General features: G+C 38.3%; 1 long non-coding RNA gene and 1 pseudogene across 9 annotated transcripts in view; one reads left to right on the forward strand and one right to left on the reverse strand.

The window, feature by feature from the left end:
- The window catches only part of LOC147378299 (uncharacterized), a 677507-nt gene that overhangs the window by 171516 nt on the left and 481161 nt on the right, over positions 1-24830 (reverse strand). The window lies entirely within an intron of this gene.
- Positions 13295-18540, forward strand: LOC147378300 (mitochondrial adenyl nucleotide antiporter SLC25A23 pseudogene; annotated as a pseudogene).

Consider the following 24830-nt stretch of genomic DNA (forward strand, 5'->3'; position numbering starts at 1 on the left):
TGCTTGGTGCTGACTTCACACACCAAAGCCTTCACCATCAGCCCAAAATCTATTTCTGTGGGTTTTGTGGTTATAGCAGTTAGGCTTCCACATCTGGCTGTGTCTCAAGAATCAGAGAATCTGGCCACCAGAAAACATAATTCCTTGTTATATAATGCTTTGTGCAATTAGTTTAGGAAGATGTGCTTCTCTTTCAAAAATAAGAATGTGTTAAGTCTTAGAGTTCTCAATCAAGGAGAACTCTCTCAATCCTCCTTTCTATCCCTCATTTCTCATCAACCATCAAAATCAAAGTGAGTGCATTCCAAGAACAACAGAGTTTAAAAAGAAGAAACTGGTCACTAAACACATGTATATGCAACATCAGACATAAAAAGAAAGCATGCAAAATAAAATATGATAAAATGCTAGTTCTTGAAAAAAGAAACACTATGAAATGCCAGGGTTAATTTTTTGTCTAAAATCTACAGTCTATGCCATGCTGACTGGTAGAACTCTAAATCCAACAACAATTGATCTGATTTATTATACAAAAACTGTTTTGAAAACTGTTCTGGAAATTCTAATTACAGAAACAAACCATAAAATATAAAGAAGCAGAAATACTAGAGAAAATGATGTGTTGTGTTTTATTTTATTTTTTTAAGAAACTTCTCCACATTAACAGTAACTAGTAACTAGTAACAGTAACTAGTTAGATGGCAATAGCAAGGAAAATAAAATAAAAGCTAAAATGGCAAAATTTAATGAATTATTCTAGGAATAATTTTTAACAAAGTTTGATTAGAGTCAATATATTTTTAAAAAGTAAGCTTCTGTAAAATCACCAACAAATATATTTTAATAGAAAATAAAATCCAGATTTTTCCAAATCTTAGAAAAATAAATATATAAAAATAACAATTCTCAAGATTTATAGGCTCAATATGATAGAAATTAAAATCTTAATGGGCCAATATTGTGGATCTTGACAAGGTAATTCTAAAATCCACATGAAAGAAAATAAAAAGTGTGTATGGTGGGAGCACATTTCAATGTAAAGAGATGAACATCCTCTACAGTTCCGGAGATTACAACTGTGAAGTAATAAATTAAGAATCAAAAGACAAACGGTTTGCCTTTATGCCCTAAAGAATGGTAAAGTGCAGTCAGCTTCTTACACTTGAAAAACTGGACACTCAAAATGAAAAGGCCCAGATATAAGTGCTACCAAGAGAGGTATCTACTTTCCTTCCAACTATTCTCTTTATTAAATAAATGAACTTTGAATTTCATAACAATTTTATAAAAATAATAATAATAAATACATACCTAAACTGAGAGAAAAGAAATACCTGCCAGTTTAGAGTAGTTATGGAAAGGAAGATTATAGATTAGATTACCTCCAGTCCCATCATTTCACGGGAAATAGATAGGGAAACAGTGGAAACAGTGTCAGACTTTATTTTTCTGGGCTCCAAAATCACTGCAGATGGTGACTGCAGCCAGAAAATTAAAAGACGCTTACTCCTTGGAAGGAAAGTTATGACCAACCTAGATAGCATATTGAAAAACAGAGACATTACTTTGCCAACAAAGGTTCGTCTAGTCAAGGCTATGGTTTTTCCTGTGGTCATGTATGGATGTGAGAGTTGGACTGTGAAGAAGGCTGAGCGCCAAAGAATTGATGCTTTTGAACTGTGATGTTGGAGAAGACTCTTGAGAGTCCCTTGGACTGCAAGGAGATCCAACCAGTCCATTCTGAAGGAGATCAGCCCTGGGATTTCTTTGGAAGGAATGATGCTAAAGCTGAAACTCCAGTACTTTGGCCACCTCATGTGAAGAGTTGACTCATTGGAAAAGACTCTGATGCTGGGAGGGATTGGGGGCAAGAGGAGAAGGGACGACAGAGGATGAGATGGCTGGATGGCATCACTGACTTGATGGACGTGAGTCTGAGTGAACTCTGGGAGTTGGTGATGGACAGGGAGGCCTGGCGTGCTGTGATTCATGGGGTCGCAAAGAGTTGGACATGACTGAGCGACTGATTTGATTTGATCTGATGTTCTTTTTATATATACTCTTGTATTTTACAAATATTTTCCAATGATTAGGTACCTTTTTACTTAAAAAAAAGAAAAAAAAAAAGTTTCCTTGAAAAATTCCCTTTCTAAACTTAACCCATTCACCTAACCTGACCATGCGCTATAACTAGAAGAAAAGCATTCACCAGTCATAACATGAAAGTGAAAGTGAAAGTCATTCAGTTGCATCTGACTCTTTGAGATCCCATGGACTGTAGCCTTCCAGGCTCCTCTGTCCATGGAATTCTCCAGAACAGAATACAGGAGTGGGTAACCTTTCCCTTCTCCAGAGGAATTCCAAGCCCAGGGATTGAACCCAGGTCTCCCTCTTTGTAGACAGATTCTTAACCAGCTGAGGCACACATACTAATCCCAAGATAAAGATTTTGTTTAAAATCGTAGCCTTTGGCATTCTAAGAATTGTGATATGATCCCACACTGATATGATGTAGCAAAGTCCTAACAAGTTCTGTGATTATGGGAAATTTATGAATTCTTCTGAATTTCTGCACTTTCATCTTTAAAATGGTGTGATCATGCAGTCACTAATTCATTTCTAACCGAGTATGAACTTAATTTTTTAAATACCTTTTCTTAAATACCTATTATCAGGATTTTTCTGACAATGATGATGCTAAAGATGACGATGAAAATTAAGCTTTACTGAGCATTTACTATGGGTCAAATGGTGGCTTCCCTGATGGCTCACACAGTAAAGAATGTGCCTGAAATACAGGAGACCTGGTTCAATTCCTGAGTTGGGAAGATGCCGTGGAGAAGGGATTCGCTATCCACTCCAGTATTGTTGCCTGGAGAATCCATGGAGAGAGAAGCCTGGTGGGCTACAGTCATTGGGTCACAAAGAGTCCAACACGACTGACTAACACTTTCACTTTCATGTGTCAAATACAGTTCTAAGCAATTTTACCAAGTTAACTCATTTAATAATCTCAACAATTGTTTTATAGATTGGGAAACGCAGGCATAATTTCCTCTGTCCCAAGGAGTTTTTTCTTCAGCACCTAAACTCAGAGAAAGGCTGTAAGCAATGATATTGTCTTGGAGTTGCATCAGGTTTTCTGACTCTCCATGGTACTTGAACATAATCAAGATAACAGAGAAGCTTATTCATTGATTCACTTTTAGTGAATTGCAAATACACCCCCTATTAAGTGAATTTCCTGAGTCTATTCTTTTAACTAAATAATCTAAATAGCTAAATATTTTCTGAGTAAGAGAATACTGAAACATCATTCATTGAGCATAATTTTAAGTTTATATATTACTTCTATGTATTACAGAGAGACTAGAGCTTTCGGTCAGGATAATGTAAGTGCTATATTTGACACATTTAGAAGGTGAGAACTGGATGTGTGCAGCGGAGAGGTATGATGCCTGTGCTCATGGGTTCTGCTCATCTGCTAAAATGCTGTCATTTGCCAGGCATTTTCACGTATCTGTGCCCTGATTGTGAAATAACAGTTACTTACTGTGGTTAAAGGTAATAATTTTTTTGTATACTACCATAACAACTTGACTTATAAAACTAGAAACAACACATGGGGCTCATCAATAGTTAAGTAGGTAAACACATTATATGTCCAGCTCTTTCAACCCTGTGGGCTGTAGCCCAACTGGCTTCTCTGTCCATGGGACTTTTCAGACAAGTATACTGGAGTAGGTTGCCATTTCCTCCTCCAGGAGATCTTCCTGACCCAGGGACGGAATCCACATCCCCTGCGTCTCCTGCATTGCCAGGCAGATTGTTTACCACTGGAGCCACCTGGGAAGCTCAAACAAATTGTGGTATATCCAGATAATATAATACTGCTACAAAAAGAACAAAGTACTGATTACAGAATAACATGAATAAATCTTAAAATCATTATGCTTTAATCTGGGAAAAGTACATATTGTATGTTTCCTTTCCAGATAAAATTCTAGAAAATACAAACAAATCTACAGTGAAAGAAAGCAGATCAGTAGCTATCCCCCATCTGGAAATGGGAATGGAAGGCAGGATGGATTACAAAAAGCCTCAAGAAAACTTTGGCGGTGGTGGAGGGGGTGGGTGATAGAAGTCTCTGTTATTGTTGTGATGGTGTTATGGTTAAATACCTATACCCATAATTAATTTAATTAGTTGAAGTTATACTAAGAGCAATAAAAACCAAGACATCAAACTGTGTATGTGCGAGTGCTTTTGTTTTTCAAGAAAAAAGAAGTGTTTTGGCCTAAAGCAGCAGTTGTCAATCTTTTTGGTCTCTGGACCAAAATTATTAAAATTCTCTAAGGATGCCAAATAGCTTTTGTTTATGGGAATTATAATTTTCAATATTTAACTAATTGGATGTTAAAATGGAAAATTAACATTTGTATTTATTGAATTATGATAACAATGATTAACACATTGTCTGTTAACATAAAACATCGTGATACTATTTTGAAAATACTTTTGAACTCTCAGACCCAAGCGAGAACCACTGTCCTCAAATAAAAAGTCAGTTAGTTTTACACTATGAAAAAGACTAATGAAAGAGAAAGCTTGGGAAGCAAATTTTATTTGCAGTGGAATATAATACCTAAGTCTGTAAAGTGAGGAAAGGTGTTAAATAAAAGTCTGTCAAATTTCACTTAATCTCATTAGAATTACTTTCTAGGTTTACTGACTAATGCCTTTGACTACTTTGTGAAATATTATTTTTTTACCTGCTTCACCTGATTTCCTCAGCAGAGATTTCATGTTTTACCAAACACTTTTCTTATGCTTCATGTTGAATTAATTATGCTTTGATATTAAAGAAAAAAGAAAAAAAATTTTTTCTTACATATGAAAGACCTAGGGTTCTTTATACTTACATTACCTTCCACGTGTATTGTTAAATGCTTTCTTCTCACTGTGCTTAAATAGGCATCTTTAGGCATGGATGATCCTTTCTTAATAAGTGTCAAATTCTTTCTTCTGATAAATATTTTGAGTTTGTCTTCTCAATATCAAATTTCAAATATGTTAAAGGAATAAAAGGAAAGTCTCAGCATAACTTTAATATGTAAAACGAACTTTGAAATTTCCCAGAGAAATGCTAGATAGAATTAGATTTCTTTACTATGCTAGTATTGTAAATTATTATATGGGAAAATCTGTCCAATTAGGAGAAACAAGATCTTCCTTTGTTAAATGTGTGTAGATAAATTAATGCACATATTTCAGAATTTGTATGCCACCATAGGAATTCCCTGGAGATGTATCAATGCTATTGCTGACCATACTATGTTTTACCTGCAGAAACACTCATCAAAATTCTTCTAAATTATTCTCTACCTCGAAAGAGAAATGTGATCTTTTCCATATTGATATTTTGGGTTATATTATTAAATAAATCACAGCCATTAAATCTATCATTTAAAATGAGATTTTATTTTAATTTAGAGTTTACCTAAACTTTAATTTAGAGTTTACCAGAGGGCTTTAATATAATCTTCAACCAAGGACAGTCTCAAAGCCTGTGGGAAATTACTGTTCCAGGTACTTTGAACTTTTGATACTTTAAACTCTCAAATACAAGCTTCTGAACTCACATCAGCTATAAAACTTCCATACTGTACTAGTGGACTGAGACAGACTTTCAGAACTCATTTTAGTCCAAAAGCCAAAGGGCTTTATGAAAACAGACTCTTAACCAAAGATCCAATAAGTGAAGACTCAATTAGATAGGACTGAATGAGCTGATGAGGGACATTTGATTATGATTATTTGTCTGAATGTGGTTGATATGGTTTCATTGTCATATTTATCTGGATTTAAAAAGCTGTATTTTCTCTTTCTACTTAACTTGAATGCATAATTATGTTTTTAAAAACTACAATAAAATATTTAAAAATCATGTCTGATTCTAATTCCTAGAATCTCTTACTAAATCTTCTTACTTTTTATTACTTTGGCAAATATTTATTGGGGATCAATAAGAATCTGTCTTCCATTTATCATGATTTATCATGACACAATTTGGGGAATCAATTGCATAACCAAGACCTTATCTGGAGTATTGTATTTGACAATTTAGTTCAGTTCAGTTGCTCAGTCATGTCTGATTCTTGTGACCCCATGGACTGCAGCACACCAGGCTTCCCTGTCCATCACCAACTCCCAGAGCTTACTCAAACTCATGTCCATCGAGTTGGTGATGCCATCCAACCATCTCATCCTCTGTCATCCCCTTCTCCTCCCACCTTCAATCTTTCCCAGCATCAGGGTCTTTTCAAATGAGTCAGCTCTTCACATCAGGTGGCCAAAGTATTGGAGTTTCAGCTTCAGCATCAGTCCTTCCAATGAATATTCAGGACTGATTTCATTTAGGGTGGACTGATTGGATCTCCTTGCAGTCCAAGGGACTTTAATTATGTTGATTAACTCAAGTAGGATAGGTACTTTTTAAGAAAAAAAAAATCGTTTATGTCTGGAGTCAATGTCAAATAAGACGTTAGGAAAATTGGCCTGGTACCTGGCTTACCAGGTCCCAGCCTTACAGGAATTAAGAAAGTCATGTAGGACATGAAAATTAGTAAATTTGCTGACATAGCAAAGGGAGGCATTCATCAAAATTTACATGTATGGCTAGAGAAATCTGGTGGAGTTTCTTAGACTTAGTATTATTCCCTTGGGAGAGTAAATTATACAGGCTTTCAAAAATCTGATCTAAGATCCCTTATGAAAACTTTCAAAGAGAATTTACTTTATGACTTCAGTAATCTCAATATCTGAATGTTATTACTAGGAGAAGTAAGCTTTGAGATTTTATGATCATGATGGAGGAGTTGATTGAGGAAAATGGTGAGACTTGGAAAGAGGCATAAAAGATCACTGGAAGTCATGACCAGAGCACCACTCTAGATTATCTACACTTTTCATTATATTTGAGCCATTTCACAGTTTAATAAGTTGTAGAACACATATTATAATGCAAATGGTTCTTGTCCATAGAAATACAAACATATTTCATCCAGTAGAATACAACTGATTGTTGCCCTGTGGATACTGATCACCTTTACCTAATTTTATAAACTCATCTCAGCATTCTTCATTGCCTGCCTCTCTCCATAAATACACATGTGCAAACAGCTAAACACACAACACTCACAACACAACACACACTCAAACACACACATGTAGAGGTAAGTATGGGTTTCCCAGGTAGCACTAGTGGTAAAGAAACTGCCTACCAATGCAGGAGACTTAAGAGAGGCATGTTCCATATCTGGGTTACAGTTCACTATGTTGTGCTGAGCTTAGTTACTCAGTCATGTCTGACTCTTTGTGACCCCATGGACTGCAGCCTGCCAGGCTCCTCTGTCCATAGGGATTCTCCAGGCAAGAATACTGGAGTGGGTTGCCGTGCCCTCCTCCAGGAATCTTCTCTACCCAGGGATCGAACCCAGGTCTCCCACATTGCAGGCGGATTCTTTACCATCTGAGCCACCAAGGGAAGCCCAAGAATACTAGAGTGTGTAGCCTATCCCTTCTCCAAGGGAACTTCCCCACTCAGGAAGCAAACCAGGGTGTCCTGCATTGCACTTGGATTCTTTATCAGCTGAGCTACCAAGGAAGCCTTGGCTACAGTTCATGGAGTCTCAAAGAGTAGGAGAAGACTGAGACAACTAGTACATGCAGCACGTAGGTGTGTATATATACATGTGTGTTTGGTGTGTTCTTTGAAATCTCTTTTGAACTAGTTACAGTATCTTACTAATGTCTCCATTAGTTAATTAATTAACTAAAATCTTGGGTATTTAACCATTAAAAACATCTATAACAAGAACTTTAGAGTCTATTTATCCAGATGAGAATAGGAAGCAGAAGAAAATAAGATATATTCCAGAAGATAAAATAACATGTGTAAAATCCCTGTAGTAGGAGAGAGCAACACCTATTCAAGAAACTGGAAGAAGGGTAGGTGTATGAGACAGACAGTAAAAGATAAGGCTGGATGGAGTAGGTAGGATCCTAGCCTGTTGGAAACTGAAGCCCATATTTAAGACCCATGCCTATTTTTATCTCAAAAGAAACAAGGTAAATCCATTTAAATCCATTAAAGTGATATGAGATCAACAAAGAAAGGGAGAGAATGAGTAGGAAAAATGTGTGAAGATGATCAAATAACAATGTACAACATGGTGACTATAGTTATTAATACTGCTAAGAAAGTAGATCTTAAAATTTCTCATCACAGGGAAAAGTTGTAACTATGTAGGGTGTTGGATACGAATGTTAACTGGTCTTACTGTGCTTATCATTTTACTATATATACAAATAGCAAATCATATTGCATACCTGAAACCAATACAGTGCTGTATGTCAATTACATTTCAATAAAAAACTTTGAAAACTATTGACATTAATTTCTCCAGTTTTGATATTCATATATTTAAATTAGCTTTATAATATAATACACTAAGTGAGGAATATTCTATAATTTAAAATATATATGGAATATACATTTAATTTACTTTTAGATGTGCATTTGAGTCATTGATAGAGTAGGAAGGAAAAGGAAGAAAAGAGAGATGGAAACATTTGGTAAATTACCAATAACAGGCAGCATTTAGTGGGGATTTTTTTTTTTTTTAAGAAAAAGGATTGAATTAGAGTTACAGGCTATTGCCATCAGCCAGCAGGAAAAAAAAAAAAAAAATTGAGGTTCAGCAGAAAGATGTGGATTGTCTTATTATTTTCTAAGGATCATGTGTGTGGATTGGGGGTATGGTGTTGACATTAGTGGGACTTTCAGTCAGTCAAAGAGATATAAAACAGGCTCCAGTTTCATGTAATTGAAGGAAGTGGGGCTGGGAAAGTTGTGTTTCTAAGTCATGACCACAGCATTACCCATCCCAAAGGACCTTGAAATAGAGCTGCAGCTGCCAGCTTCACTCACCTCCAGCACCAACACTTTGAATCATTTCTGAAAATAAATATTCAAGAACTCACAAATGTATTTGTTTAGAAAGATAAATTTTAAACAAGATTTCACCTCCTAGATACAGAAAATACTCTCATTCCAATTTCTAGTATCTCTATGCAAGAGACTACCTTGGCATTTATAGTGTTCCCTAGTAGAGATTAGGGCTGAAAAGATTACATTTATTCAGCTGGGAGGATGGCAATGAAAGTAAGAGATAATATTTAAACTGACTTGCTTCATGTTTTGAGTATTTTTAAAAATTGTCTTTTAAAGAGTTTTGCAATACCCTTTTTATGAAAAACATATTATCATAGCCATATATTGCTTAATACTTAGAAAAGGCAAAGGTGTAACTGAGAAGGACCTTAAGGGGGTCTTCCCAGGACAGGCCTTCCCCACATTCTCTGCTTTAGCTCCTCTCTGAAGTACCCAGATTATAGTATGTGATGCAAATTTCTTGAGTTGTTTTGCAGCCTTGAACTCCCGGCCCCACTGGAAGATGTTAATGACTTGATGACCCTGAATACATAGCCCCAGTCTTCCTGGAGCCTAAGGACTGAGAATGCTAACCCCTGTGACACCTCACTGCGACCTCACCACCAGCCAATCAGAGAATTGTGCACAAGCTGATCATAGACCCTGTGACCCACCTCCCCTCACCTGACTTCTAAAAGTGCCACGCAGGGGAAATCTGTTCAGGCTTTGGTTCAGGAAGATTCTACATGCGGCGGAATAACAAAGCCTGTCAGCCACAACTACTAATTCTGTGCTCCAGAGTTCAGGAGCTGCAACGACTGAAGCCCACATGCCCTAGAGCCCTTGCTGGGCAACGTGAGAAACTACCACGATGGGAAGCCTGCACCCCGCACCTAGAGAAAGCTCCTGCATAGCAACAAAGACCCAGTGCAGCCAAAAAAAAAAAGGACTTTGCTGAAACCCTTTGGGGAGTTCATGACTTTTTAGGGCAAGAGTCACCCATTTCCTTGCATGGCCTGCAATTAACTTTCTCTGCTCCAAACGTCAGTATTTCAGTTTGTTTAGTCTCTCTGTGCATCTGGCACATGAACTTGCCTTAACAAAAATAACTTTATAATTGAGAAATCTAGCATCACCTGAAATCATTCAGTCTCCCTGATAATGGGACAAACATATTTCTCTCCATGGTTGAAGGACTGAGAAGTACACAATATCTAAGAATGCATTATCCAACCAAAATCCAAAATTCCTATTTGTAACTAGAATCTAATCATGAGGAAACACTCAGATAATCCAAATTGAGAGAAAGTGGGCTTAGAGACTTAAAAAATCAGTGTTATTAATTTGGAAATGAAATTATTATTTATATACTCTGTGCTCAGTCATGTCTCTTTGTGACCCTAGGGACTGTAGCCTGCCAAGGTCCTCTGTCTGTGGAATTTTCCAGGCAAGCTTCCTGGAGTGGGCTGCCATTTACTCCTCCAGGGGATCTTCCCAAACTAGGGATCGAACCCATGTCTATTGCATTGGCAGGTGGATTCTTTACCACTAGTGCCATATAGCAATCCCATTGGAAAATGCTGGGAATCAATAAATGCTGTGTATGATCCTTGATTGCTTTTTGGAATAAAAACAAAGTAAAAAACTGAAAATACAAAGAAACAATTAAAAAAAGTTACAAAGGATATTATTATTGTGATGGGGAAAATTAAATATGGGATCCATTTTAGATAATAAGATCAATTTTAAATTTCTAGAGTATTTTAACGTGTGAGTATGTAGAAGAATATTCTTATTCTGGGAGATGGATGCATCCTAAGGTATTTTAGTTATAACACAATAGAGTTAAAGGAATATGGATATGAGCAAATGTTAAGAATTGAAGAATTTTGGTGAAGAGTTTGCACAGTTTATTGTACCATTCTTTCAACTTTCCTGTAGGTTTGAAACTTCTCAAATACTAACTTGGGAAAATAATTTAAAAATAAAAACCCATTGTATTTTTAGTGCATGGTGGTTGTGGTTTAGTCACTAAGTTGCATCGTGTCCAACACTTATGACCCCATGGACTGTAGCCCGCCAAGCTTCTCTGTCCATGGGATATTCCAGGCAAGAATACTGGAGTGGGTAGTCATTTCTTTCTCCAAGGGATCTTCACAACTCAGGGATTGAACCCAGGTCTCCTGCATTGCAAGTGATTTTTTTTTTTTTTTAAACCACCTGAGCTAGGAGGGAAGTCATTTTAGTGCATAGATGTTCTCAAATAGAAATCAGTGTTAGGTGATTTTATTTGGTTTTGCATGCTAAGTCGCTTCAGTCAACCTCTTTGTGACCCAATGGGCTGTAGCAACACCAGGATCCTCTGTCCATGGGATTCTCTAGGCAAGAATACTGGAGTGGGTTGCCATGCTCTCCTTCTAGGAATCTTCCCGACCCAGGAACCGAACCCGTACCTTTTAAGTTTCCTGCATTGTCAGGTGGGTTCTTTACCACTAGCACCACCTGGGAAGCTCTATGTGGTTTTAGGTACACTGTTTAATCTAAAATCTTATCCGAAAGTTAGATATTCTTTTCTTTACAGATGAAGAAAAAAAAAAAAAAACCTCAAAGGAAGCACGAGTTATTCAGTAAAAAGGCTGCTCTTTGACAATTATCCTTACGACTACTTCTTCAACCTCTCCCAAGATCCAACTTAGAGAAGTTTTTATTCAAGAATTGCAGTTCTGAAAACTACTGATTCTCAAAGAAAAATAATTTGATTTCAGTTCTAAATCTTCTAATTCCTGATCCATCATTTTTATTATTTTAAAAAAGTATTCTTTAAGCCATTTTTACATAAGCAATAAATATCTTTTTCTTAGCATCTGCCTCAGTTCCTCCTAAAATTTCTAACAATCTGTTTCCTAGTATATGAGTCTATGTATATACTCACTCATATGAGTGAGTATACTCATACTAAAATAATATTTTTCCTCAATATCATTTTTCTTAAACTCTACTTCATATATCCTAGTGAGTTTCTCTACTAAAATATCAAATAACTCTCTTTTCAGTTTAAACTTCTCAGTGGCCTACCTAATTGATTTCTCAAATGCAGCTAACAGCCATGTAACCTCTGGTGTCCACCCTGCAGTTATTATTGTGTTATCTATATAGGCCTTCCCTAGGGGGCTGCTCCACCGCTGCTAACATTAGACTCCACCATTCTCTTTCCCAAAGATTTGCTGCACAGACTCACGGGCACTGCAGAAATCAGCACTGTGCAGCCCGCTGGCAGCATGCCTTGTAGCTGCTGTATCTTACCATTTTGTAAATACTATTATAAAGTTAATGTATGTATGATCATCAGGTTTTTTTGTTCGTTTGTTTTTCTTTTTTTTTTTTTTTTTTTTTACTATTTTCAGCATATCACTAGCATTTGCGTCTGTTTCTTCCTTTTTTTTAATTCTTTTGAACTTATTTTGAGAGCAGTTTCTGAAATACAAAGCAGATAGAACACAAATAATTTTCTAAATGTCCTTTGCCCCTCTTTTTCTTTTTTTGGTAGAGATTCAGCTTGAACATAATTTTAGATTTCAAGGAGATCTGCACTCATCTGAAGGCTGGGTCAAATGGGCTCTTTATAGTCAGTTTGGATGGACTGTTTGAATCATGGGTATAGGGACATGGAGGGAAAGAGAGTGGAACTGGTGCAAAAAACAAGATGACTGTGTTCACCAAGAGTGCTTCATAGAGAAATAATATGGCCTCATCCCTGTCTCCACTGGCCTATCTCCTGTTCACTCAGGCCTGACTCTTCAGGAAAGAGTAGAATAAATGAATAAATCTCATTACTCTATCACTCTCATGGACTCTGAGAGCACTGTCTCACCACTGGTGGAAGTCTTATGGCTAAAGCAAGTACGGTAATTGCAGATGGCTGAGGTACAGATGCCTGCAGCAGCTAGGCTGGCAATGGCAGTGATCTCTCTAGGACCAACACTACAGAAAATGTGAGTTATTGGCAAAGGTACCCAAGATTCTGGCCTTAGGCAACGGCAGCCTTCACTTGGCTTCTGCGAGTTTAAGCAGTACACTGGAAACCTAGGCAGACACTGGTGTGATCCCTTTAGTTAATAGGAAGCAGCATCATAATGAGCCACCAGAGGAAAATAGGAGAAGATTTATATTCCACAATTAGGAGCTAGTTCCTAATATGATGTCCCTGTGGAAATCCCAATAATCAGTTTAGAGACAGTTAGAACTTCTAGGGTTCCTACACATGAGTGGAACTTGGGGAAGGTCAGACAGAGAAATACGATGGTTGGCTCTCTCATTCTACAGTTACCTCAAGTAGAGCACTGGTAGGTATAAATGTTAAGGTTTCCTTTACCAGAAAAGAAAAATATATGTATTTTCATGGGTGCCTGACACCACACTATCTTAGGTTGTAATGTCTTTTGACCAATAATTGGAATCACATCTTTCCTGTGGAGAAATTCTTAGAAATACTACAAAATAGAAAGCAATCAGCAGTCATCTGCTATCTTAAAGATTTGAGAGTAAGTCAGAAGAAAATATTGAACTCAGTAGGAGTGATGAAATTTATTATGAAATGATTAATTTAGTTTTAGATACACCAATTATACTATTACCATGGTATTTATTAACATAGCACAGTGATTAGGCAATTGAGGTAGAGGCCAAGGAAGTGCTACTGGAAAGGAAGGAAAGATCCCTTTCCAGTATCTACAGCTGGGAGAAGAGATATTGTTACTGAAATAATAATTTTATAATTCTGTATGCTTCCCTGGTGGCTCAGATGGTAAAGAATCTGTCTGCAATTAAGGAGAACTAGGTTCAGGCCCTGGGTCAGGAAGATCCCCTGGAGAAGGGAATGGCACCCCACTCAGGTATTTTTGCCTAGAGAATTCCATGGACAGAGGAGCCTGGCAGGCTACAGTCCATGGAGTAGCAAAGAGTTGGACACGACTGAATGATTAACACTTTCACTTTCATGACACAAATTATTCTTAGCTATGTATTTACTCTTTGCTAGTTTTCTCTCAACTTTCTTTCTTAAGTTCCATATCTTTCAACTTTTTTTTAATTAGTTTGATGGAATACCAGTTTTAGAATTTCTTTCAGGCACAGCTTTAGGCAGAGAAATTTTCTGAATCTTCACTTTTCTGGAAAATGCTTTGCCATGTTATTTTAATGCCAGTTTGACTATATATAAGATCCTAAGTTTGAGAGAAAATAATTTTCTCTCAAGACTTTGAAGATATTGACATTAAGAATGATTTTCTGACTCTCCTTTATTTATTCAGATTTAATCTCACTTATGCATATTTCCCACATAAGAAAATAGGAGATACAGTGGACTCTTTCTTTGAGAGAGATATATATATATATATATATATAAATATATATAAACTTTCTGTAACTTCCTTGGCCCTCCTCCACCATCCCTTTACTTTGAATGGTAGATACTAACAGAAAAACCATATCAAAATTCTCAGAAATGTTAAAGAAACTTGGAAGCTATGTCAAAACAGAATGGCATTGAAACATGTATAATATCATATATGAAAAAAAAAAAAGTTCTGGAAATGAAAGTGAAAATCGCTCAGTCATGTCCAACTCTTTGTGACCCCACAGTCTATACAATCCATGGAATTCTCCAGGCCAGAATACTGGAGTGGGTAACCTTTCCCTTCTCCAGAGTATCCTCCAAATCCAGGGATCAAACCCAAGTCTCCCTCCTTGCAGGCAGATTCTTTACCAGCTGGGCCACAAGGGAAGCCCAAGAATACTGGAGTGGGTAGCCTTAAAAAAAAAAAAAAATGACTGTTAAAGCTATAAAAAGTACTGTCTTATTGGGATGAGGGATTGGGAAGAACAGAGCCAAATGTTAAATCATAGGACAATCCCACAGGTGGAAATAAAAGAGCTTTTCTTTTGTACATGTGATAGCTCATGGTCTTTTTCTCCTCTATTCTATGGACATAGTGACACTCACATTTGCCTGATCAGGTAAAGAATCATCTGTAATAAGTGATGCACTGTGTTTGTTTCTCCAGCAACTCATTTTCTCTATAGAAGCTTTCAATCTCAACTTTGATGATTTATTTATGGTACAAAAGTTTATTTTACTATGATACTCTAGAAGCTTTACACATGTAAGTAATATAATGATTCATGTTTTAAATATTTTTCTCAAACTATTAGAGGTATCTGTCACTTAGAACTATATGCAGAAAGCAACTTTTGAATTTAAATATTATCAAATATCTATATTTGTTCATTTTTAAAATTTATATTGTTTTTGCTATAATACATGTTGAGTATAGAAACAGTTAAAAAAAAAAAAAAAGATCTAAACAAGAGGAAAATACCAATCTCTGGTATTCTATTATCCAGAAATAGGTGCTACAGTATTTTGGTTTGTATAATTTCCATTATTTCTCTAAACCTAATGTAGTAAGTTTTGAAGACAGGATGCTTATTTCATGGCAGTGTGTTTTAAAACTGCATTTGAAATCATGTTTTCCTTTATGTTCTGTTCACTTCCCTAAATCTAATTTTAGTTTTGGGTAAATGAGTTTTATAGTATAGTATTATATAAGAAAAGGGATTTTTTATCTCATCTACTCTGAATCCAATTTACATCAGGAAACTCTACCCTATATACCGTTTCCATAGGGTAGAGGAGGAAAAGGTTCATCCGCTATTAACACATGGACAAGGAACACTTCTTTTTCAGATGCTTCTCTGCTTATATGCCCTGGATGTGGCAGTTACTAAGTTTCTCTGTGTCCTTGCTTCTTATAGCATGCCCCTAAAATGGAACCCCAATAGCATGGAAATCACTTGCTGCTACTGCTAAGTCCCTTCAGTTGTGTCCGACTCTGTGAGACCCCATAGACGGCAGCCCACCAGGCTCCCCCGTCCCTGGGATTCTCCAGGCAAGAACACTGGAGTGGGTGGCCAATTCTTTCTCCAATGCATGAAAGTGAAAGGTGAAAGTGAAGTCCCTCAGTTGTATCCGACTCTTATCGACCCCATGGACTGCAGCCTAACAGGCTCCTCCATCCATGGGATTTTCCAAGCAAGAGTACTGGAGTAGGGTGCCATTGCCTTCTCCAGGAAATCACTTGAGGTCTTGTTAAAACTGCAGAAGTGAAGTGACGACAGTAAAGTGAAGTCGCTCACTTAAATCTGACTCTTTGTGACCCCATGGACTGTAGTTTGCCAGGCTCCTCCATACACAGGATTTCCCAGGCAAGAGTATTGGAGTGGATTGCCATTTCCTTCTCCAGAGGATCTCCTGGATCACCTGGATCTCCCACATTGCAGGCAGACTCTTTAACATCTAGGCTGCCAGGGAGCTAGATGCTTCACTGCTTATATGTCTTGGATGTGGCAGTGATTAAGTTTCTCTATGTCCTTGCATGGCCCAAGGATGGAACCCCAATAGCACAGGAATCACTTGAGGTCTTGTTAAAACTGAAGAATCTGGGCTTAAATATTATAGAGAGACATAACCAGGACTTTCTATTTAACAGTAACTCAAGGTGATCTTTGGAGAAGGCAATGGCACCCCACTCCAGTACTCTTGCCTGGAAAATCCCATGGACGGAGGAGCCTGGTAGGCTGCAGTCCATGGGGTCGCTAAGAGTCAGACACGATTGAGCAACTTCACTTTGACTTTTTACTTTCATGTATTGGAGAAGGAAATGGCAACCCACTCCAGTGTTCTTGCCTGGAGAATCCCAGGGACGGGGGTGCCTGGTGGGCTGCACAGAGTCGGAAATGACTGAAGCGACTTAGCAGCAGCAGCAGCAGCAAGATGATTTTTAAACTGGAGTTCTGAGAAGCTGTTTTTCAGCCATAGCTTCCATCAGGCCTTTCTTTCTGGAGGCTCTAGCTTTCCCTAAGCTCTGAAAACACCAGTCCTCCCTTGCCTCTTCACCTCAGGGATAGCAATGGTTTCTCATTCTCATTACTCCCTTCCTGTTCCCATTCTTTGTGAATTTCTTTAACTTCACTTATACCACTGTAAATATCTCCTTCAATAAAGTCTCCTTTTAAATTTTGGTTTTCTCTGGGTATACGCCCAGAAGTGAGATTGATGGGTCATATGATAATTCAATTTTCACTTTTTAAGGAACCTCTGTAAAAGCACTATTTACAGTGGAAGCAACCTAAATGTCCATCAAATGAATGGATAAAGGAGATATGTGTGTGTGTGTGTGTGTGTGTGTGTGTGTGTGTGTGTGTACAGTCACTGCCTTCTACAAGTGCCAGGGCCCAGCAGGCAGCGCTGAAGCTGGCAGGGCCCCAGGAGAGGGAGGGGAGGAGAAGCCGTCAAGCAGCGGCTGAGGCCACCGCTGAGCCTCCCTTCCCCTCTGTGGCTAGGCGCCATGTAGGGAGGGGTAGGGAGAGGCGTCAGGGCTGGGGTCTTCTTTTCAAGGAGCTGGACAGTAATGAGCATGATCGCGTGGACATCCGCAAGTTGCTCCAGGGACTGGCCTGCCTGGGCTGGGGCCACCAGGACCACAGCGGCCAACAGGGCATCTCCCCTGAGGGTGACGCTGACCCAGATGATGGCCTTGACCTAGAGGAGTTTATCCTCTACCTGCAGGAGCAGGGACAACGCCTTCTACTTCTGTTCCAGTCTGGACCGCAATCAGGATGGCCATTTCAACATCTCTGAGATCCAGCAGAGTTTCCCAGCCCTGAGCATTTCCATTTAGCTGGAGCAGAGAAAATCCTGCACAGCATAGACACGCGATAGCACCATGCCCATTGACTGGCAGGAGTGGCGTGACCAGTTCCTGTTGCATTCACTGGAGAATGTAGAAGACGTGCTGTATTTCTGGAAGCATTCCATGGTCCTGGATATTGGCGAGTGCCTGACCATCCCGGATGAGTTATTGGAGCAGGAGAAGCTGACTGGGGAGTGGTGGAAGCAGCTGGTGGCGGACGCAGTGGCAGGTGCCATGCCCTGTAGAGGCACAGCCCCTCTGGACCATCTCAAGGTCTTCATGCAGATCCACACCTCCAAGAGCAACCGGCCGAACATCCTGGGGGGCCTCCGGAAGGAGCATGATCCAAGAGAGGGGCGTGCGCTCCCTGTGGTGTGGCAACGGATTAACGTGCTCAAGATTGCACCTGAGTCGGACATCAAATTCATGGCCTATGAGCAGATCAAGTGAGCCATCCAGGGGCAACAGCAGACACTGCACGTGCAAGAGCACCTTGTGGCCGGCTCCCTGGCTGGCGCCACATCCCAAACCATCATCTACCCCATGGAGGTGCTGAAGACGCGGCTGACCTTTTGCTTGATGGGCCAGCAAAAGAGGCTGCTGGACTGTGAGTGGCCGGTTCTGGAGTGAGAGGGGCTCCTCGCCTTCTACAATAGCTTACCTGCCCAACAGGTTCTGGGCATCATCCCCTATGTGGGCATCGACCTGGCCATCTAAGAGGAGACCCGCGTTCAATCCCTGAATCAGGAAGATCCCTTGGAGAAGGAAATGGCAACCCACTCCAGTATTCTCTCCTGGAGAATTCCATGGACAAAGGAGCCTGTCAGGCTACAGTTCATGACGTCACAAAAGGCTGTGACACAACCGAACAACTGACACACACACACACATATGCACACAACAGAGTATCACTCAACCATTAAAGAATGAAACTGGGTCATTTGTAGACGTGGATAGACCTAGAGAGTGTCATATAAAATAAAATATGTCAGAAAGAGAAAAACAAATATTGTATATTAACGCATATGTGCAGATTCTAGAAAAAATTGTACCAATGAACCTGTTTGTGAGGTAGAAATAGAGACATGGATGTAGAGAACAACATGGACACTAAGTGGGGAAAGGATGTTTGGGATAATTTGGGAAATTGGGATTGACATATATACATTAATATGTATAAAAAAGATACAACTTGAGAGCCTGTTCTATAGCACAAGGAACTCTCCTTAGTACTCTGTAGTGACCTAAATGGAATGAAATCCAAAAAAGTGGTGATATATGACACATATAACTGATTAACTTTGTTGTACAGCAGAAACTAACACAACATTATAAAGCAAAGAAACCCCAATAAAAAAAAGTCTCTTTAAAACCCCAGAAGTGGGTGCTTTTTGTTTCCTTCCAGGAACCTGGCTGATCACCTCCAAATAACTGGTCTTGGCAGTTGGGAGTTTCTCTCATTATTTCTGAGGTTTTAAAATTCTGAATGCATAGAACTTCATTTTGTCCATTCTGTCACACTTAGTCTCACACACTTGACTGAGTTTTTTTGAAGTCTAATGTGGCTTGGTTGGTTTCTCTCTAGCTTTTGTTACTTCCAAGTCAGCATGGAATTACTCCTTGTGGACTGAAATTCTATATAGTTTAGACATTCCCCTTCAGGAGGACTTTCTGGTGGATAAGTTAAAATTTACCATGCATATTTTTTGTTTTGATAAAATATCCTACTTGATTCTCATAATAAACTCACATTGTAAATACTGTTAAAGATGAGAAAACTGACAAAGGGATTACATAACTTTTCTAAGATCACACAACTGGTATCTGGCACAGCTTTCTGATTTCAGAGGCCATTCTCTCAACAGCATTATTGTCTGCTTATTTTTCTGCTGACTACTTACAGAAAAATTTGCTCTGATGAAGTCTGCTAATATTTGAGCAAAGATACTATTGTTCATCTTTGAAAATATACTAGATTTCTAATCATTCTAATAGTTTGAGCTATTAAACCCTATTCACGAACGTCACATTCACAGCCAGGCATTCATTCTGCTGGAGGTCTATTCTCTCTTCAGTGGATGTACACTCTGCTCAGGACAACAAAGGCAATTCTAGATAGCCAAAAATGTGACTATAGATCAAACCAAATTTGTCCCCAGAAACTATGTCCTTGGCATGTCCTCAGGATATGAGAGGATTCTGGAATCTCAAGGTAACCTCATAACTCATTCAATTATTCTTGCCTTTCCATCTATTTGCCTGAAGTCTTCTGTTAGAGGACCACCTCTTCTGGATGCTCACAAGGTCATTGCATTTTTATAATTCTGACAGTCTGGCAATCTCATGTTTACTAAGGTAGGACTAGGTTAAAGACTTTTAGGTGATTGGAAGATTATTATTTTTTCCTCTGTCTGTGGAATTTTCCAGGCAAGAATACTGAGGCCAACTGCCATTTCCTTCTCCAGGGGATCTTCTTGACCCAGGGATTGAATCAGAGTCTCTTGTGCCTCCTGCACTATTTGAAATAGTCTTAGGGTCTGAGAACAGCCAGAAGCAGTACTAGATTGCATGAGCCTGTTGTTATTATCATGTTTAACCATAAACACCAATAAAAGGGGGTTTAATTAATTAACACCAAAGATATCACCCTTTCACATATTCATGGGATTCATTATTCATTGAAAGGACTGATGCTAAAGTTGAAGCTCCAATACTCTGGCCACCTGATGAGAAGAGCCAACTCATTGAAATAGACTCTGAAGCTGGTAAAGATTGAGGGCAGGAGGAGAAGGGAGTGACAGAGAATGAGATGGTTGGAAGGCATCACCAACTCAATGGATATGAGTTTGAAAAAGCTCCGGGAGATAGTGAAGGACAGGGAAGCCTGGGATGCTGCAATTCATGAGGTCACAAAGAGTTGGACATGACTGAGAGATTTAACAACAACAACAAAAAATATCACCTAAGGAGACATCTTGATTGATCCAGTTTAAAGCAGAACACTTTGTACTTTTTCACTGCTACTGCTAAGTCACTTCAGTTGTGTCTGACTCTGTGCGACCCCATAGATGGCCGCCCACCAGGCTCCCCCATCCCTGAGATTCTCCAGACAAGAACACTGGAGTGGGTTGCCATTTCCTTCTCCAATGCATGAAAGTGAAAAGTGAAAGTGAAGTCACTCAGTCATGTCCGACTCTTCTCGACCCCATGGACTGCAGCCCACCAGGCTCCTCCGTCCATGGGATTTTCCAGGTGAGAGTACTGGAGTGGGGTGCCATTGCCTTCTCCAAGTACTTTTTCACATTTTGATATAAAATGTTTGAATTTCTTTTGGGTGCCAGAAACTATGCAAAGTGCTTTCATATGGATTTTCATATTTAGAACTAATCACAACTTGTGAAGTAGATAGTATTATTTTACAAATGTGAGAATTGAGGTTTTCTATTTTATAGGTCCAGTATATAATTATTATTTTTTAAGTAGATAAGTTAAGATTTTTAGTTGGAGCTTGAATATCAAATTCTCAAAATGCCCAGGAATTGCTTTCTTCTCTAAAGCTCTAGATGTGTTTCCAATGAGCAGCCATGTTTAAAAACAACTGGATTTTGTGATGGACTTTTACTTTTATCTAGTTTGTTTCACTTTTTCTATTTCATATTCATTTCACTTAGTTTTGTTTTCCAATTTCTCCATCTTGTTTTTTTTTGTTGTTGTTGTTGTTGTTCTTTCTTAAGCCTTTATGAAGCATAGCAAAAAAGCTTTTGTGTGTATGTGTGTATATGCATATATATATATATATATATATAGCATGTATAATATATGTTAGAAAATTTATAAATTTTTCCTAGCTAAAATATTTATGACATTTTGATCCCACTTGTTTGACTTAGTGTGAATAGACAGCTAGATTTCTAATTTATATTTACTGAAAACTTTGATATACTTCCATGTATTTTGGCATCTAATATTACTGTTGAAAGTCTAGAAAATTTATTCTTAGTGATTTAAAAAAATTTGAATGAAGCTTGAAACTTCTAATACAATTCTGAGAATATAAGGAAATACTATGTTGTAAAAAAAAAAATAGGAAATTTATAAGTGATACAGTATTATTAACCAAAGAACAGATTTTACACACATTTCACACAATTTTATGCAAGGAAATTGAGGTTTTCTAATGCAAAACTGGTATTGTGGTGTTGGAAAAGACTCTTCAGAATCCCTTGGACTGCAAGGAGATCAAACCAGTCAATCAATCAATCCTAAAGGAAATCAATCCTGAATATTCATTGGAAGGACTGATGTTGAAGTTAAAGATCCAATACTTTGGCCACCTGATGCGAAAAACTGACTGGTAAAGAACCTGATGCTGGGAAACATTGAAGGGAGGAGGAGAAGGGGACGACAAAGGATGAGATGGTTGGATGGCATCACCAACTCAGTGGACATGAGTTCGAGCAAGCTCCAGGACTTGATGATTGACAGGGAAGCCTGGTGTGCTGCAGTCCATGGGGTCACAAAGAGTCGGACACAACTGAGCAACTAAACTGACTGAATGCAAAAGTATAGGGCCTATCTTACAGAAAAAGAATTTAAAAGTTAGTGCAACGATATAGACAAACAGGAACTCCAATATACTTCTACTAACTGTAAATGTGCAGCCAATAGAAAGAACTGTTTACTAATATTCAGGGAAGTTGACCATGCCCTTACCCTAGTGGGCTTCCCTTGTGGCTCAGCTGGTAAAGAATCTGCTTGCAACATGGGAGACCTGGGTTTGATCCCTGGGTTGGGAAGATCCCCTGGAGAAGGGAAAGGCTACCCACTCCAGTATTCTGGCCTGGAGAATTCATGGACTGTATCGTCCATGAGGTGGCAAAGACTCAGACACAACTGAGTGACTTTCACTTAACCTAGTATCTGAAAAGTCCACTACTATTCTGAGAAACTCCTCAACATCCACCCATGAACGGGAATGTTCATTGCATTCTCTGCTATAATCATGGTTAAATGAAAATGATTTCAAGGCTCAACAAAAGGAACATACAATATGTCATGCTTACATTCAGATGCTATAGGTACTTTATGATACCCTTTGTTCCGAGTCTGACACTTCAAAAACTTTAACATATATTGCTTGTATCTAACTGTATATATGTTGTTGTTGTTCCATCACTAAGTCGTGTCTGACTCATTGTGACTCCATGGACTTCAGCAGACCATGGCTTCCTTTCCTTCACTATATATGTAGTAAAATATTAAAATATTGAATATAGGGTGGTGTTTTCCTCTGAGGGGAGAGGAAGAAGAAGAAACATATAATGACTATATAACTGGATTTCACCCTCATTATTAGAGTTGGATGCTGATTTCTCATATGTTCTTTTAAGTTAGTTTATATTCTCTGATTTTATTATAAAAGAAAAGTAGTACAAAGTGTCAAAAGTGAGAAAGTATATAATAATTGGATACTACTAAAAAATATCATGCACACATACAAACAAACACAGATAAAGTGGGGAAATCTGAAAAACTGTGAACTGTACCAATATCTATCTCCCAGTTACAGTGTGTTACTATAAATTCGTAAGATGCTACCATTGGGGGAAACTAGGTAAATATTTGGGCTTCCTTGGTGGCTTGAACTGTAAAGAATTTGCCTGCAATGCAGCAGCCCTGGGTTCAGGATCTTCTTATTTAATCTCTTACAAATGCATGTGAATTATATCAATAACTATTTCAATTTAAAATAAAAATAATTAAAAATTAAAAATATGATGCTTCTCAAGTATGCCTAAAATAAAATTGGCTTTCATTAAAATTCAAAGAATTTTAAAACTTTATAAGGATGAAGAAAATCTGCCACAACTGTCAATCACAAAACTGTTTGATTTAATTTCCAAGTTGATTTTTTTTCTAATACTGAGTAGCACCTTGGCCCATGTATATAGTGTGTGCTAGGCTTGCCTATAAAAAACAAAATGGTAAAATGTATAGAAAAATCACAGAAAAATAATTTTTTCTGTCTTCTGGGAATTACAAATGTGAACTTGAACATTCCTTATTAAATAAATGAAAAGGAACACATATTAGCTCTCATTCTACATCAGATCAGATCAGTCACTCAGTCGTGTCCAACTCTTTGCGACCCCATGAATTGCAGCATGCCAGGCCTCCCTGTTCATCACCAACTCCCGGAGTTCACTCAGACTCACATCCATCGAGTCAGTGATGCCATCCAGCCATCTCATCCTCTGTTGTCCCTTCTCCTCTTGCCCCCAATCCCTCCCAGCATCAGAGTCTTTTCCAATGAGTCAACTCCTCGCATGAGGTGGCCAAAGTACTGGAGTTTCAGCTTTAGCATCATTCCTTCCAAAGAAATCCCAGGGCTGATCTCCTTCAGAATGGACTGGTTGGATCTCCTTGCAGTCCAAGGGACTCTCAAGAGTCTTCTCCAACACCACAAAAGCATCAATTCTTCGGCGCTCAGTCTTCTTCATAGTCCAACTCTCACATCCATACATACCACAGGAAAAACCATAGCCTTGACTAGACGAACCTTTGTTGGCAAAGTAATGTCCCTGCTTTTCAATATGCTATCTAGGTTGGTCATAACTTTCCTTCCAAGGAGTAAGCGTCTTTTAATTTCATGGCTGCAGTCACCATCTGCAGTGATTTTGGAGCCCAGAAAAATAAAGTCTGACACTGTTTCCACTGTTTCCCCATCTATTTCCCATGAAGTGATGGGGCCGGATGCCATGATCTTTGTTTTCTGAATGTTGAAATACCACTTTGTCAATAATATTATGATTTACAATGAGTTTGCACCAAATAACTTTAATAGCAAAACTGAAAACCGAACTGACTATTTCAAGCCTGGTCATGTGCCAAGTCCTAATAATCTTTGGAGCCTGTGGAAAAGCAGAATCCCAGTAGGCTCAAAATTTCTGAATTGAAATCCCTTACGATTGGGAAGAAGAATCTACATTTACATGAAATTTTAATATACAATTTCTGTGCAATAAAACTTCAGAACTACTAGTTTTAACATTTGCATATTCTTGCTGGTTGTTACCTTTTACAGA

The sequence above is a fragment of the Bos grunniens genome, chromosome 2, assembly GCF_055505025.1.
Source record: "Bos grunniens cultivar Pamir isolate PY7600 chromosome 2, Bosgru_T2T1.0, whole genome shotgun sequence".
Classification (NCBI taxonomy): Eukaryota; Metazoa; Chordata; class Mammalia; order Artiodactyla; family Bovidae; genus Bos; species Bos grunniens.